General features: G+C 29.3%; 1 protein-coding gene across 10 annotated transcripts in view; it reads right to left on the bottom strand.

The window, feature by feature from the left end:
* Positions 1 to 14,437, bottom strand: part of Eip93F (Ecdysone-induced protein 93F) — a 476,497-nt gene that overhangs the window by 135,467 nt on the left and 326,593 nt on the right. The window contains exon 2 of one of the 10 annotated variants that reach the window (XM_024361289.2): positions 1,760 to 1,808. The exons of the other annotated variants lie outside the window; for them this stretch is intronic. The gene's annotated coding sequence lies outside the window, so the exon portion shown is untranslated. The remainder of the gene's footprint in view (positions 1 to 1,759; positions 1,809 to 14,437) is intronic. 10 annotated transcript variants of the gene reach the window in all.

Below are 14,437 nucleotides of genomic sequence, written 5' to 3'. Positions count from 1 at the left end.
AAAAATTAATGAGTTAGGATGGGAAAGGAGTGGGAATGAAAGGACTTATATTTATTTCGGCCCAAATCTGCGACGTAAGGAATGTTTAGCATTTTATGGATCAGTTTATTGGTGACTTACGGGAGGAATTTGATAGTTTGATGGAGCCCCATAGCTATATAATAGTTTTTGTAGGAAATGGGAAGTTTAGTGGTTGTCCTATTAATCTCAAAAAGATTTTAATAATAAAATCCTAACACATTTTACTAAATTAGTTTTTAAAAAAAAAATTGGTGTTTTTAAGTATTTATAATCAGATTGACACTTTCTGAGAATAATGAATGATTAAAATTCACAAAAACTCTGTAGGACCGTTTTAGAGATAATTCTAAAAAAAAGTTTAAAATAAATTCTCTTAAGTGGCACTTCTGGTCGGTCGATTTTAACGAAAAAATTGAAATAACATCCCAGATATACACAAATTACGTGTAATTCCAATTTCTTATAACTTTTTATGTTTCAGCTACGCTCTTTGCACCCCGACCATTTTGCGAGACTTAGTTTTTAGACTCGAGAGATCTCAAAACCTGCTATTTATGTCGAAAAGTAGAAGTTCAAATTTCTTTTTATCACAATGCTTAGCCATTACTTTATATTCCATGTATCACTAATTGAAAGTAAAAATGTAACTTTTCTACATTAGATCCTTAAACAATATATTTTCAAAATAGGATATTTTGACAAAATTCTTCTCAACTTTTTTTTATTTCATTTATTTTATCCATGTAGATATTTCATTGTTCTTTTACTTATATTATATATTATTATTATCTTGTTCATATATTGATACACTAGTCAGTAAGTCCCACTGCGTATGATACCCTTTAATGTGGCAACCAATTACCTATTAAAAGGTTTAAATGAATTAATTAAACGAATAAACTACATGACTAAAGACGCATTAAATTAATTAGTTCAGAAGGAAGATGATAAATTATTCTATATTAATAAAAAATAAACTTGACTAATCTTCTTCAAATTAAAATTTAAAATTACATATTTAAAATTAAAGTAAAATATTATAAAATGATTCATTATATTTTAAAGAAATCGTGAGTCAGATTTCTTAATGTGTGGAAATCGTTTGTAATGTAAAAAGGTCTTGTACCGCTTTATCCCAATTTCTTTTTTATTACCTTTTTTTATTCGAAAGTTTATTTTTCTGAAAATTACTCTTTCTCTGCATATTTCTAATGCGTAGATTATTACCTATATTTCAATATTAATAATTCAATAATAAGTCGTTCAATAATAAAATATACGGTACGAGCAATTATTGAGATATAAAGAAAAGCTTTAATAAAATTTGAAATATAAAAAAGAAAGCCTTTTTTAGCATGTTAAAGCGAAAGGAGACGACGGAATCCGATAAAACAAATTTGATCGAAGTTACATTAACTGCTCCATCGATTTAGTACACATAACATTTTAAATAGAGAGAGACACGAAATCAAATTTGTTCTAAAAGGTACAATGCGAGTAAAAATGTTGGATTTCTAGAATTTTTTTTTTCTTTTTAACACACAAAGAAGCCTCAAGAAGCAAGTAAGGCACTAAAATACTTATTAATTTATTTATTTTTATTCTCGGTATTTTAAAAACAGTATCACCAACTAATCCCGAACTGAAACCAAACTATAGTATTATTTATTCATCAGTTTTGAATAAAATGGCTATTTGATATAAAATTGAATTCCATACAAAAATTAATTTTGGTTACCTGACAGTAAACAGGTTCATTCTTTTCTCGAGAATTTGTGAATACTAACCTGAAAAATAAAATAAAAGTTTATTATAGTAAAGATATAAAACAAATAAATAATTCATATATAATTTAATAGTACTAATGTATTTTAATATTTTTATTTCATAACCGAATATTAATTTGGAATCGACTATGTCCTAATAGCATATGTATTATCTTATTAGTTCCTGTATTTATTCGTGTATTTAATATGAGCTATGCTCAAGGTTGACATTAGAGTTGAACTGGAATCATTACAGGAGTAATTTAATTGCATCTTCAATTACTTGTTTTAGTGTTGCACTTTAATTATACTAAGATAACCGTTAAATCGTCCAAACCATTAAAAATTAGAGGTTTTGAAGAACAATTAGACTGAAATAATTGAGATTATGAATTACCATTTCTTTATTGATGCTGAGTAATTTCAATTATAAATACTTCTGGGCCCTTAGTAATTGAAACAACATGCAATTTAACTCATATGTGATTTGAATTTAATAGAACATATTTCTTAGGAGCTGGAATTCATAAGTCAAATCAATATACGCAAGCGCATCATCATTAGAAAACATGTATATACGAACGTAATAAGTCTATATGCCATTATGCAATCTTAAACTGTATCTCATTTTCATATTTTTGACCCATTTTAAAACAAATTTCTTTTCAGTTTTTTGTGTTAAGTATTTATAATTACAATTTATTGTAATCACAAATTAAAAAATTTAACCCGTACGGCTACAACCCATGGAGGGGTTCAGTACTTTGTAAGGAAGTACTGTTACCAGACCAACGGTTGTGCAAGGAGGTGATTTAGTCAGAATCACGCTCGACCACCAGATTTTTACCCCATTAAGGGGACCCAATTTAGAAGGCTGGTTGGACCCTTGGAGGGCTCCAGAACCCACAAGAGTTGACTCACGGCTACAGTGTAACAGAAAAAAATTTTCTGCCCTACCGGATTCGAACTATGCTCCTTAGCGTTACCCGCACCCCCTGTCATTACAAATACTTAACATAATTACTTGGAAATCTATTGAAAAAAAAAAATTATATTATAATGTAATCAGTAATTGCAATTAATTTGTCTCATCTTGTAAATGTAATTGTGGTCACACAATTAAAAGTGCTTCATCAAGTGATTAAAATTACAATTATAATTACTTATATTGTAATTGTATTTGCATTTTACAGTTCCAAATTAAGATAATTGGGAAATAATTGTAATTGTAATTACATTTTGTCCAACGATAGTTGGCATACATAGATTTTTTAAGACAATGTGATAATACAATGCTGCAAACTAACAATAATTATAAGCCACTAACCACAACTGACTGAGTATAGTCGTTCAGACTAAAATCTGACAGCGGGGAATGGAATATATTAATTGAAATGTCGTAAACAGAAAGTCAGATCACCTTTAACTAGAAACACAAATGGTGACAGGAAAGTAGTGTGGGTTTTCTGCCGCTTCAGCTGGTGATAGCAAAGAGTTTGCATAAAATAGATTTACTACTGCCACAATCATTTTTATTTATTATTGAATTTCATTTTATTTTTTTCAGTCCATTTCTGTTTCACTGTCACATTTTTGTGGGAAATCTCGTAACAGCTGATTTATTGTGTTTGTCTGTTATGCAGTTTGTACTCTATTATTTTCTGATTATTGTAATTTATTGTTCACAATCTAGACTGTTTTTAATTATCCTATGCCTGTATATTTGGTAGACGACAGTACATTTTTTGGGACGATTGCAAATTTTCATGTTTTTGTGGATTTTGGTACTCTACCACTGACCGGGTTCAATTGTAGCTTTTAATTGGCATCGCCATAATTATTGGAACCTATTACATACGTTTTTAACAATAATTATACACTTTATAATGCTATTATTAATAAAATAGAAAAAATACATAATCTATTAGAGGCGAATCATTTTCAATACCCCAACAATAAAACGAGGAAGTTGTTAAAAGAAGCATAGACGAACATAGTTCACAATTTGGATGGTTAAGGCATGAATCTCTGGATCAATTTAACTTTCTTTGGCTACCTTAGTATAAAACCTAAGGGTCCATAATATCATAAAATTAATATCCACTTCCTATGGACAGAGTTAATTATTTCAATCCAGGAACTGAGGTGTTTCAATAGAAAAGTGAGAAGAAATTGGAAGCTAGTGGGCGCTCAGATGCTGGGAGTCACGTTCTGCAAAAGGTAGGTCGTGTGTGCCTTGTCCAAAGGTTATAGTAGGAGATTACTTGTTATTTAACTCCTATGAAATTTCTCTGTTAGCGCATATTGTACAAATGAAGTAAAACTAAGAATTAAAAAAAAAAAACAAAAAAAAAACTACAGAGCTTTCTATTGTACTTTCGGATGCAAAACATGGCCGTTTAATATTAAAGAAAAGAGAAACATAAAATTTTTAAAAATAAAATACTGGGTCAAGAAGATCAATTTTGATGGAGGATATAGATGATTACAAAGGGCGAAATGTTGTGACGATCTTCCCAACATCAGGAGTTGGTAGAGCGTTATTCTTGTGTACGAAATACAAACGAGATCTTCTAGCTTAAGTTATGATATTTTTGTATATTCAAAAATCATTGTCCTCATTATTTAAACAGCTAGGATAAGATATTGAGATAAAAATGTAAAAGCCCAGATTACTACCATCATATCTTTTTTCGGTTTTTCGAATTTTTACGGCTAAAGCCTTATTTTTTCGATTTTGGCTTAGTTATTTTTTAATGTCTTCCTTAACCACCTGGAACACCAACTAACCTCTAAATTCAATCATACTTAAGAGTTCTGTAGAGTATGAAAGTTGAGAGTGCAAACCATCTGTATCATACTCCTGCACCTCATTGCGGGTTTACAAATTGTGTATTTATCCCATTGTTTACATATTACTCAATACTCATACAATGAGCGGAAAAGATTCTTATTCTACTACAAATTTTAGAAAAGCGTTCTATCAATAAGACATGATATTTTAGAATGTTCCATGTTTCATCATGAACCTGCGGTCTTTATTAAATTCAAGGACAAGGGCATGATGGTCATGATTTGAAATTAAAATTGTCTTTGTCCTTTCTCTTAAATATGTTTATTTTTTTCCAACGACTCATTCATTTGGTCATTAATTATACTTCTTTAAATTTGATTATACGTAATTTTCATTTCAATAAAAGGTTAAATAAACTTTTATAATTAATAGGCTATTAATTATATAGAAAAAGGCTAATTAAAAATAATAATTAAAGTGATTAGCAAGAAAGTATAATTTTCAAAGAATGGATTAAGTTGTTTAAAATTTTTTTTAATAATTTATTTACAACTGTATAAATATATATACATCAAGTAAATTTGTTATAATGACATGATATAAACATGTGGAGAATCTACACATTGATAGAACTCCAATAACATTATTAGAGGAGAAGATCTCGAGGCCATCTTCTTTTCAGACGCCTATGAGGATTATTAGGTAATGAAGGAGAAGCGACGTTAGAAACAAGTGGATTTTGGTGGTTGAGAAGTTTATCGTGGAAGGAATGGTATCTGGTTCTGGCAAAATCGGCAACATATAGGACATTGAGGTCCTGATGGATGATTTGATTTGTGACAAAGTAAGGAGCATTTAGCATTTTACGAAGGATTTTGGACGGTAAGGATTGGTTCGAGAGGAATTAGATGGTTTAGTGGAGCCCCATAGCTGAACTCCGTATGTCCAAATAGGCCTTATAATAGTCATGTAGATCAGTCTTTTGTAATAGATTGGAAGTTAAGATCTTTTGTCTTGTATATGTTGTAATGGTCGGAATCGACGAGCAGTTTCCTCTCTTTTCAGTCTTTTATGAGGATTCCATGTCAGTCGTTTGTCCAGATGTAGTCCAGATCTCTTCAACAGGAATAAGTGGGGTATTATTAAAAGATACTGTGGGGCAAGGCGTAGGTTTACGACGAAGGGTAAATGTGATCTGGTGGGATTTATTGGAATTTATTTTAATCCTCCAATTTTGGCACCATTCTTTATGGTTTCGATGTGGAATTGGAGGATAAAAAAAAAATTAAGCTGGATACATCAATTCTAAGTTCTCCTTCATAATAACCGAAGGGCTGAAACGTTGGAGAAAAATACAGATAGTTGAGAAAAGGATTAAAAGAAGTTTATGTTTTAAATTAATCACTTACTCTCAAACAAGAAATAATGCCTCAATAAAAAACAACAACACATTTTGTTATAAACTAATATAATAACACTTTTTATATGTTTAATTTCTTAATACATTAATTCGTAGTAATCATTTGTGGAAACTAACGTTATGTTTCTATTGCAAATCGACTACGTATACATCCAGAGATTTCTAGGTACATGATACGGTTGCTGCAAAGGAACCCTTAAACTGGCAAAAAAAGGTATTCAAAATTTTGCGGGCCATTCAAACATTTCTGAACTGTTAGAAACAAAAGCTTTCGCCGCGTGTACTATAATGAGAGAACAATTACATATCACAAGTCGCAGAAACTATTCACAGTGGTCGGTGCAATGTACGATGAAAATTTCAGTTCCTGAAAGCTTTTCCAAAATGCTAGGAAGTGACGAGTGAGACACAGTCTTTCAGTTGGTGTAGTCGCTATCCTCAGTCATCTACCGTTAAATGGTGTTTCATAAGAATCTCCTGTGTACTAAAAGACTGTGTAACGAAGAAATGCTAAACAGCTGTAATTAATAAAATAATGTTTATCAATTAGAGGATGAAGCATATTCAATAGTTTCAAACACCTCTTCATTCCTCCTCAGGAATTTTTAAAAAGTATAGGTTCCAGGCTCAGTTCAAGAAGTTGGTTACGATGACCAAGGGTCGGTCCATTCTTCAACCAATTCCTGATTCTAACTCTAACTCTATCACTATCTATGTAAACTTCGGATTACCTTCCATCGTGAAAAATGTCATCGACACTGAAATTTGTGCAGCTTTTTGTATAGTGTGAGGGTCAACGACCATTCAATATTTTGCACAATAATAGCACAATATTTTTCACAATAAATAGCTCAATATTTTTGCACAAAATATTGCCTGTGTGAGAGCTGCTTAAAAAACAAAATGCATCATGGCTCTATTATTATCATCTGCATAAATATTTATTGCTTGGATCGCCTTTAAATTTCAATTAAAGAGGTAAAGAGAGCATACTCAATTTTTTTTTTTATCTCATTGGTAATGCTTTTATTAAAATGACCCATATAGAGTAAAGAAGCATCTACCGTTAAATGGTGTTTTATAAGAATCTCCTGTGTACTAAAAGACTGTGTAACGAAGAAATGGTAAACAGCTGTAATTAATAAAATAATGCCAGAGAAATTCCTAAAAACTACAGAATGTATCAATGACTCTTCTAAACGGTCTATAATTCCCTACTATCCAGCCATAGACAATACAACGGACTGCCGTTTCCGAATTCCGTTTCCTGTAATGACTCATTGACGTATCGATAATTTTCTTTTAATGTTTCGGTAGAGGCTGCTCATAATCGATTCTCATAGAAGCCATCAGGTGACGGTTCTTCGTGGCTAATGAAGGACCTGCGGTCCGTAATGACGGATAAGGAAAGAGAACACCTGGGATCTTTGTAACGGGCTTCAGTTTAATTAGTGTAATAACTGCTTCTTTGATAATTATGTAATTAAAAGGGAGGGAGGGGAAAGGCGTTCACCGTTTCAATAATAAATTGCACTTCTTTATTGTGTTATAAAAGTAAAAAATATACAAAATTAACCTCAATATCATACTTTTGAAATATAAATCGTTAATACGAAACTGTCAGAATATATCTGAAGGATTAAAAAAAAATTATTGTTTCAAAAATACCGGCAACTAACTTAATAGTTTACTTTTCAGTTAATTCAATTAATTAATTCAGGCATCATCAGAGCAAAAACCAATCAAATAAGTGCAGACAAAAAGGCACACATCTCACATCAACATTCTCAAAAAAGGACATATCAACTGCAGAAAATAATCGGTATGACTAATTTTTTTTTGTTAGAATACTTGTATTGGTATATTCTTTTATATTGATAATCAAAGAATTTTGAAGCATTTAGTTCTGTCCATATAGGTTTTTTTTCTTACCTCGTATCTGTTATTTTGAGTTTTTAGTACTATACATCGGGGGCAACTCGAATTTTTTAAAAGTTCTCAACTAAGGGGAGGGCGGGTACCAGATGACCTAGTGTAATTTTTAAGTGTCTATTTATTTACTTAAAAGGATAAAAGTGCTGTCTCAAAAATTAAATTTGGAGAATAGAGCTCATACCTCCTATTTATTTCTTCATTAATTTGTTAGTTTATAAGTTAATTATTTTATTAAACAATTTTTTCCTAATATTTATTTTTTTAATATTCTTAATCATTGAATAATAAGGAATTTATAAATAAATGATAAAAATTTCAGAAATCACTTTTTCTCATCGTTAGTAGGTAAGAATAACACAAGGATACGGTTGCTATAAGCTTCATATATATATTTCTGTTAATAAAAAGTCAGACTTTCATCAATTCAGAATTTAAATCTAGACTTTAACGGTCAGTTAGGAAGGTAGACGTCCTGTTAATGCGGAACCTTCACCGCTCAGTGTAACAATGAAATTTAAATCAATGATTTGTAAATTATAGAGTTTATTGCAAGAGTTTTTAATAATTAGACCATTTAATGAAAACTTTTAATATAAATATATTATATAAAACTAATACCACTTCTCAAATATGAATATTTTGATAACTTAAAATTTATATTAAGAAGTAATTTCGTTTAACTCAAAATTTAGGTTTTGCTCTTTTAAATATATGTTAAAAATCCACATTTTCAATAAAACTTTTAATCAAATACTAGAGATGCCATAGTAAATATTTTTAATTTATTCTGTAGTTGATATCTTAACCTTTAATTAAATGCTTCTTAAATATTATAATATTTATATTATCAATTAATAAATTAAATGTAGTGAATAAAACCAAATTTTATAGTTAAATATATGTATTTTAATTCTAGACATTATTTAAAATTTAAAAAATCAGAAAAAAATATTTCAGGAGGGATTTATAATTCCGTGAGGTGCAGATGGCAACATCAAAGCTTCTCTTAATTCATTAAAATATCCTTTCCTTTTCTTCTGAATGCCTCTTTTCTGCAATATTAGTTTTAATTATATTTTTTTACTTTCATTGACTCTGTATTAACTAATTATTTTTTTTCTGATTCTTTTTTCTTACCTTGTTCCTTAATAGAAATTTAAAAATACCTCTTTAACATTCTGTCATAGTGCAAAACATTATTTGGATTTATTTGACATCCTCTTTTCGGCCAATGAAAGTTATATTAATTGTGTGGTACCGTCTGTTCTTGATGATTTCAAATTAAGTAGATTTTATCCATAATTTAGAACCATTACCATATTTAATATCTGTATAAGTCAGTGAATGTCTATTAAATTTCATTGTTTATGTAATATATTTTACTATAATTTCTTTTTTTTTTTTTTTTTAGATTTCACCCGCAGATGATTTTTTATTGGTTTTGTGCGCTCCTACACTCGGTGAGTACATGACCAATCAGCTTAGTAGAGTAAATTATAAAATTAACATAAAAAAAAAAAAAGGAAATTTTTACAAATGAATTTTGATAGAAAGTGTTTTAAGAAGCTTTATCACCCAAGCATAAAAAACAAGATTATATTTGTTTTGTTATTGACGTTGTTAAAAACTTACAACACAAAATAGTCCATGCAATTTTATCCAGTTTCATTTCGTAAAAAAGTTTACAAGAGAGAAGGGCGAAACCAATTAATTTATCTGAAAAACAATCGACTTTTATATTTTCAAATTTTTTATCTTATATTTCGAGTTTATTCATTGTTATTTGTGATCAGCACACTCTGATGAGTTAATTACAAACTTTTTAAAAAGTTTCTGCAGTTTATTAACTTCCACGGGTATGAAGTTGGCGTGACAAAGATTATAGTACATATACATATGTATCTATACATAGTTGTTTTTTATTACAGGGTTACTGTTTTTATTACTGTAGCATGATAGTAAACAGCCTAAATCCTTTTTCAATAAACGGTCTATGTAACGTAAAAAAAATTGGCATTGCTAAAAAAAACCTCTTAAGAGCCTGTTTTAATCACAGGAATAAAAAAAAATTATAATAATATTTAAATATAAAACTTAAAGTCTTCCTCGATAAGTAGCATGTCTAACGTAATATTTTTTTAAATCGGACTGAAATTTCTTAAAATTGCCGCGTTCAAATGCAGTTTTCATGTAAGTAACCATAGTACTTTGGCAAATAAGATGAAGAGTTATATAACAATATATATTTATATAGATCCTGTTGTATTTATATTTGTCCCCCAGTTTGCAGATGCAGACTACAAACATTCCGGATCCAAAGCCCGGTGGGACGAACTGCATCTAAGGTTCGTTGTTTGGGCAGTTTCCGTTAGATGCAACCCGCTGGAACGGTTTCTTTTGCTTAGTCATAGTTATTTTCCACAGTCGGGCATTTTTGGACACTTCAGCAGGTTTACCGTATCGTAGCTTGTATTTTCTTTTTTAAAAATAAAATATTTTTTATTTATAAAAAATAACTAATTGTTTAAAATAATGTCTGGGTATAGATAAAAATATTAGATTACAATATTGGATTATTTTAGGGTTTATACAATGAATTCTAATAAATACACCTTCGAACTTATATGATGTTTAAAAAACAATAATAAAATATAATTACATCTATACTAAATACGATAGACTTGATTACTTTCCGTTACACAAAATCACTGCATAAAATAAAAACTATTATAACTTAACTATATTAAAGTTAATTACAGTTACAGAGCGATGTATGGTATTGAATAGCGAGCTGACATCTTATTCCAAACGACTCGGTTTTTAGAATTATAACTGCCAAAACAAATTTACTTTGTCAGACATAATACAAGCAATAATAATGTCACGATATTAGTTTGGATATGTTAAAACATACGAAAAAAATGGATATAATTAAAGAAGACTAAGTAATGATATAGAGGAAAATGAAAACAATATTTTGTAAATGAAATCGAAAATTTTCACTTTCATTTTGTTTTCGACCTCATGAAGCCAATAGTTAAATGTCTGTCTAAAGTCAATTTTGAATTCGGGCATAACCGATCGAATTTTTTTTAATTTTCGAGGATTGAGCAAATTTATACCTGGATAGTCGCATATTAATTTCATCCTCTACTTACGCACAATTATGTCCTTGACACACCTATATATGTCTGGTTTAGCTCAAGTTGAAGATATGATGTGGATTAGTGTAGAAATAGTCTGGCAAAAATTTTATCAAATTCAATCGACAACTTTTGCTTAGTAATAATAACTGTTTGGCGAAGCCGAATCCGTCCAGTACCGCCCGTCTAAACCATATCTACCAGATCAGCCTTGACGCAATCCTCCCGCCTACGTTTCGGTTTAGCCCTTGGACGTTTACCCTTCGCTTGAGGGCTTATTAACATTTTGGGGATCTGTTCGTTACTTAGCCTGCTATACTCTTAATTACATTCATCCTTTATTGAGCCTAATATTCTGCCTTATACTTTATTTTAAACTTGACGTTTTATGGCGCACCTTTTAACTTAGTGGTGTTACTGTTGCTTACCCATGCTAAAAGCAAATTTTTTGGACACCCCTTTTTTTAACTCGTTCCGTAAATGTGTGACATGTAACGATTTATTCTAAAACGATAAATTATTAATTCTGAAATATTAGCAATTACTTATCGAATAGAAATAAATAAAAAGGACGATTTCGAAAAAAAAAGAACTTTTCAAAAAAGAAATAGTGAGGAAGCCAAATTGCCCCTTGTACTTGACAAAAGTTTTTCAATTGTTATTAAAATTTAATATTCAATTTAATAATTACAGAGATTATTCTTCAATTTACTTCAAATGAGCTCAGTATATGTAAAAAGCCACTTCAATTACTTATTGAGTGATCGTATAAAAATGATCTTTATTTTGTGGCTCTCTATGAACAAAAATAATGAACGTTATAAATTTTATATTTGATCAGAAGATTAAGTACATAAAGATGTGAAGAAATAGTTTTAGTGTTTGAAGAAATTCAGAAAAGAGGTATTACTGGTAGAAATATGCAAGACATTCATTCCGAGATGACTGAAAATAAAAAAAATTGTCGAAGAATCAGTCTTATGAGGTGGAGTATGCATATTGATTAACTAATCAATTCTTTTGTTCAAGGAGTGGATAAAGGTATAGGATTGTTAAGTATTTCTTTGGGATAGTAATAACATGGAATTGCCGTGGATAGGGTAAGGTTTGCTTTAATAGCAAGAAATATGCGGACAACCCCAAAACAAATCATATACGGCAGTTCATAATGCCATTTAATATTACTTCGAGTCCATCAGGAATCCTTCATAAACCAGAAAACCGTGATCAAAATGAGAGATAATAAGAAAGAAGTAAAAAGAGTTTTTAAAAGTAAGGATTGGCGGATTCAATGGAACTGCTTGAGGAGTAAAAGTTTCTGAAAATGTCTAGTACATGATTACTCCAGGATAATCGAAAATGACTTCAAAGTTTTTAACAATTTCAGAAGAGTTTTGTGTTATTTTCCATTTTCTAATTTCTTTGGCTTCAAAATATATTTAAAAGAGGATATAAAATGTTTTGTTTTTTTAATGGGCGCCAAATTATTGGTATTTAAGTACAAAATCATCCTAATCATAATACTAACAAATCTATTGGCAAAGCTGTTTCGGACGGGGAATTCTATTAGTCAATGAATGATTCAACTTGCCTTCGCAGATATGATTCAGCTAGTTTTCAAAATAAGCTTAAATCAATCTTCTCCAAGACTGGATAATAAACACATTTTGATTACTAAGCATCAGGTGATTCACTCTCATTGCTGTATGAATTTCTCACTGACAATGCTAACTTATTCCAATTATTTATTCTACTATCCTTTACAATACAATATCTTACAATAATAATTGATAAGATAAATTGTGCGGACTCAGCGTAAAAGGTAAAAAGGAACTTCTCCATTATCAACACTTTAACATTGAGCAAATTATAATGATTAAAAAAAAAAAAATGTTATCATAATTAGAAAATATTCAGGATATCAGAAGATTATTAGTTGATCGTATATAAATGTTTGTAGGAAGATGATTCGTATGGGGTTAAAAAAATAAATATCATAAAAAATATTTATTATTAACCAACATTTCTACACACTCTGCAGGGCTTCATGAGAGCTACAAAACTACAATAATATACATAGAAATAAGTAAAAAATATTACATAAAACATCAATGCATCGAAGTAAAGGAAAATAAGTATATTATTATTGTGTTATGATTAGTTATTAATCAATATTCTAATCATTTATACTTATGTTTCTTTAGTTTTCTGTGTTTTCATTTTTTTTTTTTTTTTTTAATACAATTTTCTATGAATATTCTTTTAGTTTTATCATGTTTTACAATGTTGGTATCATGTTCTCATTTAGCACTGATGAAGCCCTATAAAAGTGGGACAGAACGTTGGTTTGTAATAAATAGTTTTTATATATATTTTTTTTTACCATTAGGGACCATCTTAGTATAGTGAATGTATCAATATAAGTATATTTGTAGTAAAGATGCAAATTCATCTAAATACAACCAAACGCCGCATTTCAAAGTTAATATTTCTTTTTAAAAAAATTAAATCAATACTGAGAAAAATTTCATTACTTTGTCATTACATAGTATTTATTTGAATAACAAACTAAAACTAACATGTTCATATTTTTAAGGTACAATTTTAAAATTAAACTACAACACATCGCTGATTGCCACTCGTAACTGGAAGTTTTAAGAAAAACTGCTTTTAGAGAAAACTTTTAAGGTTGTAATAAATTCTTTTTTATTCATTCCGTTCACACATCATTCCGATACTATAGATGTATAAAGCAATATGTAAATATACATAGTTTTAGCAGATAACTAAGACAAGGAGTTATATATGGTTTATAAAAATGACTTCTAAATTCCAAAGTAACTTACACAATTATATACAGCTACTAACAAATAATTTTCTTGTGGGGGTAAAAGGCTATAATAATGTAAGGCTTATACAATTTTATTTAATATTAAAAATGGTAGTCCTGAAAAGTAAAACAATATAATACGATGTAATAACATTAAATAAAAAAAAAAACTTATTGAAGTGACAAAATGTTATTTAAAAGGCTCATAATTAAAAAAACAAAAAAAAATAAAAGTTAAAATCTTAGCTTGGTGAGCTAACATAATACCAATTGACTACGTACTGCTTTTTCTCGCTGTTAGTATAAATTGTATTATTTATGAATGAAGAAGTTTTTTCATGAAGTTAATATTTTTTTTAAACGTATCTTGTTCATTATATCGCCTCAATTAGCTTTCATTTTAGAGTCTTGAGAATGTTATGTTCTGATTTTTATAAGATGGCTACACTATTCTGTATTCCATACATTATAAATTATGTATTAACAAATACATATTTGTTTATTTATAAATTAACTGTTATTAAAAGC

This window comes from Halyomorpha halys, unplaced genomic scaffold, assembly GCF_000696795.3.
Source record: "Halyomorpha halys isolate HHAL.00 unplaced genomic scaffold, Hhal_1.1 Scaffold397.1, whole genome shotgun sequence".
NCBI lineage: Eukaryota > Metazoa > Arthropoda > Insecta > Hemiptera > Pentatomidae > Halyomorpha > Halyomorpha halys.
Note: the sequence above shows the minus strand (reverse complement) of the source record. Positions and strands in the feature narration are given on the sequence as shown.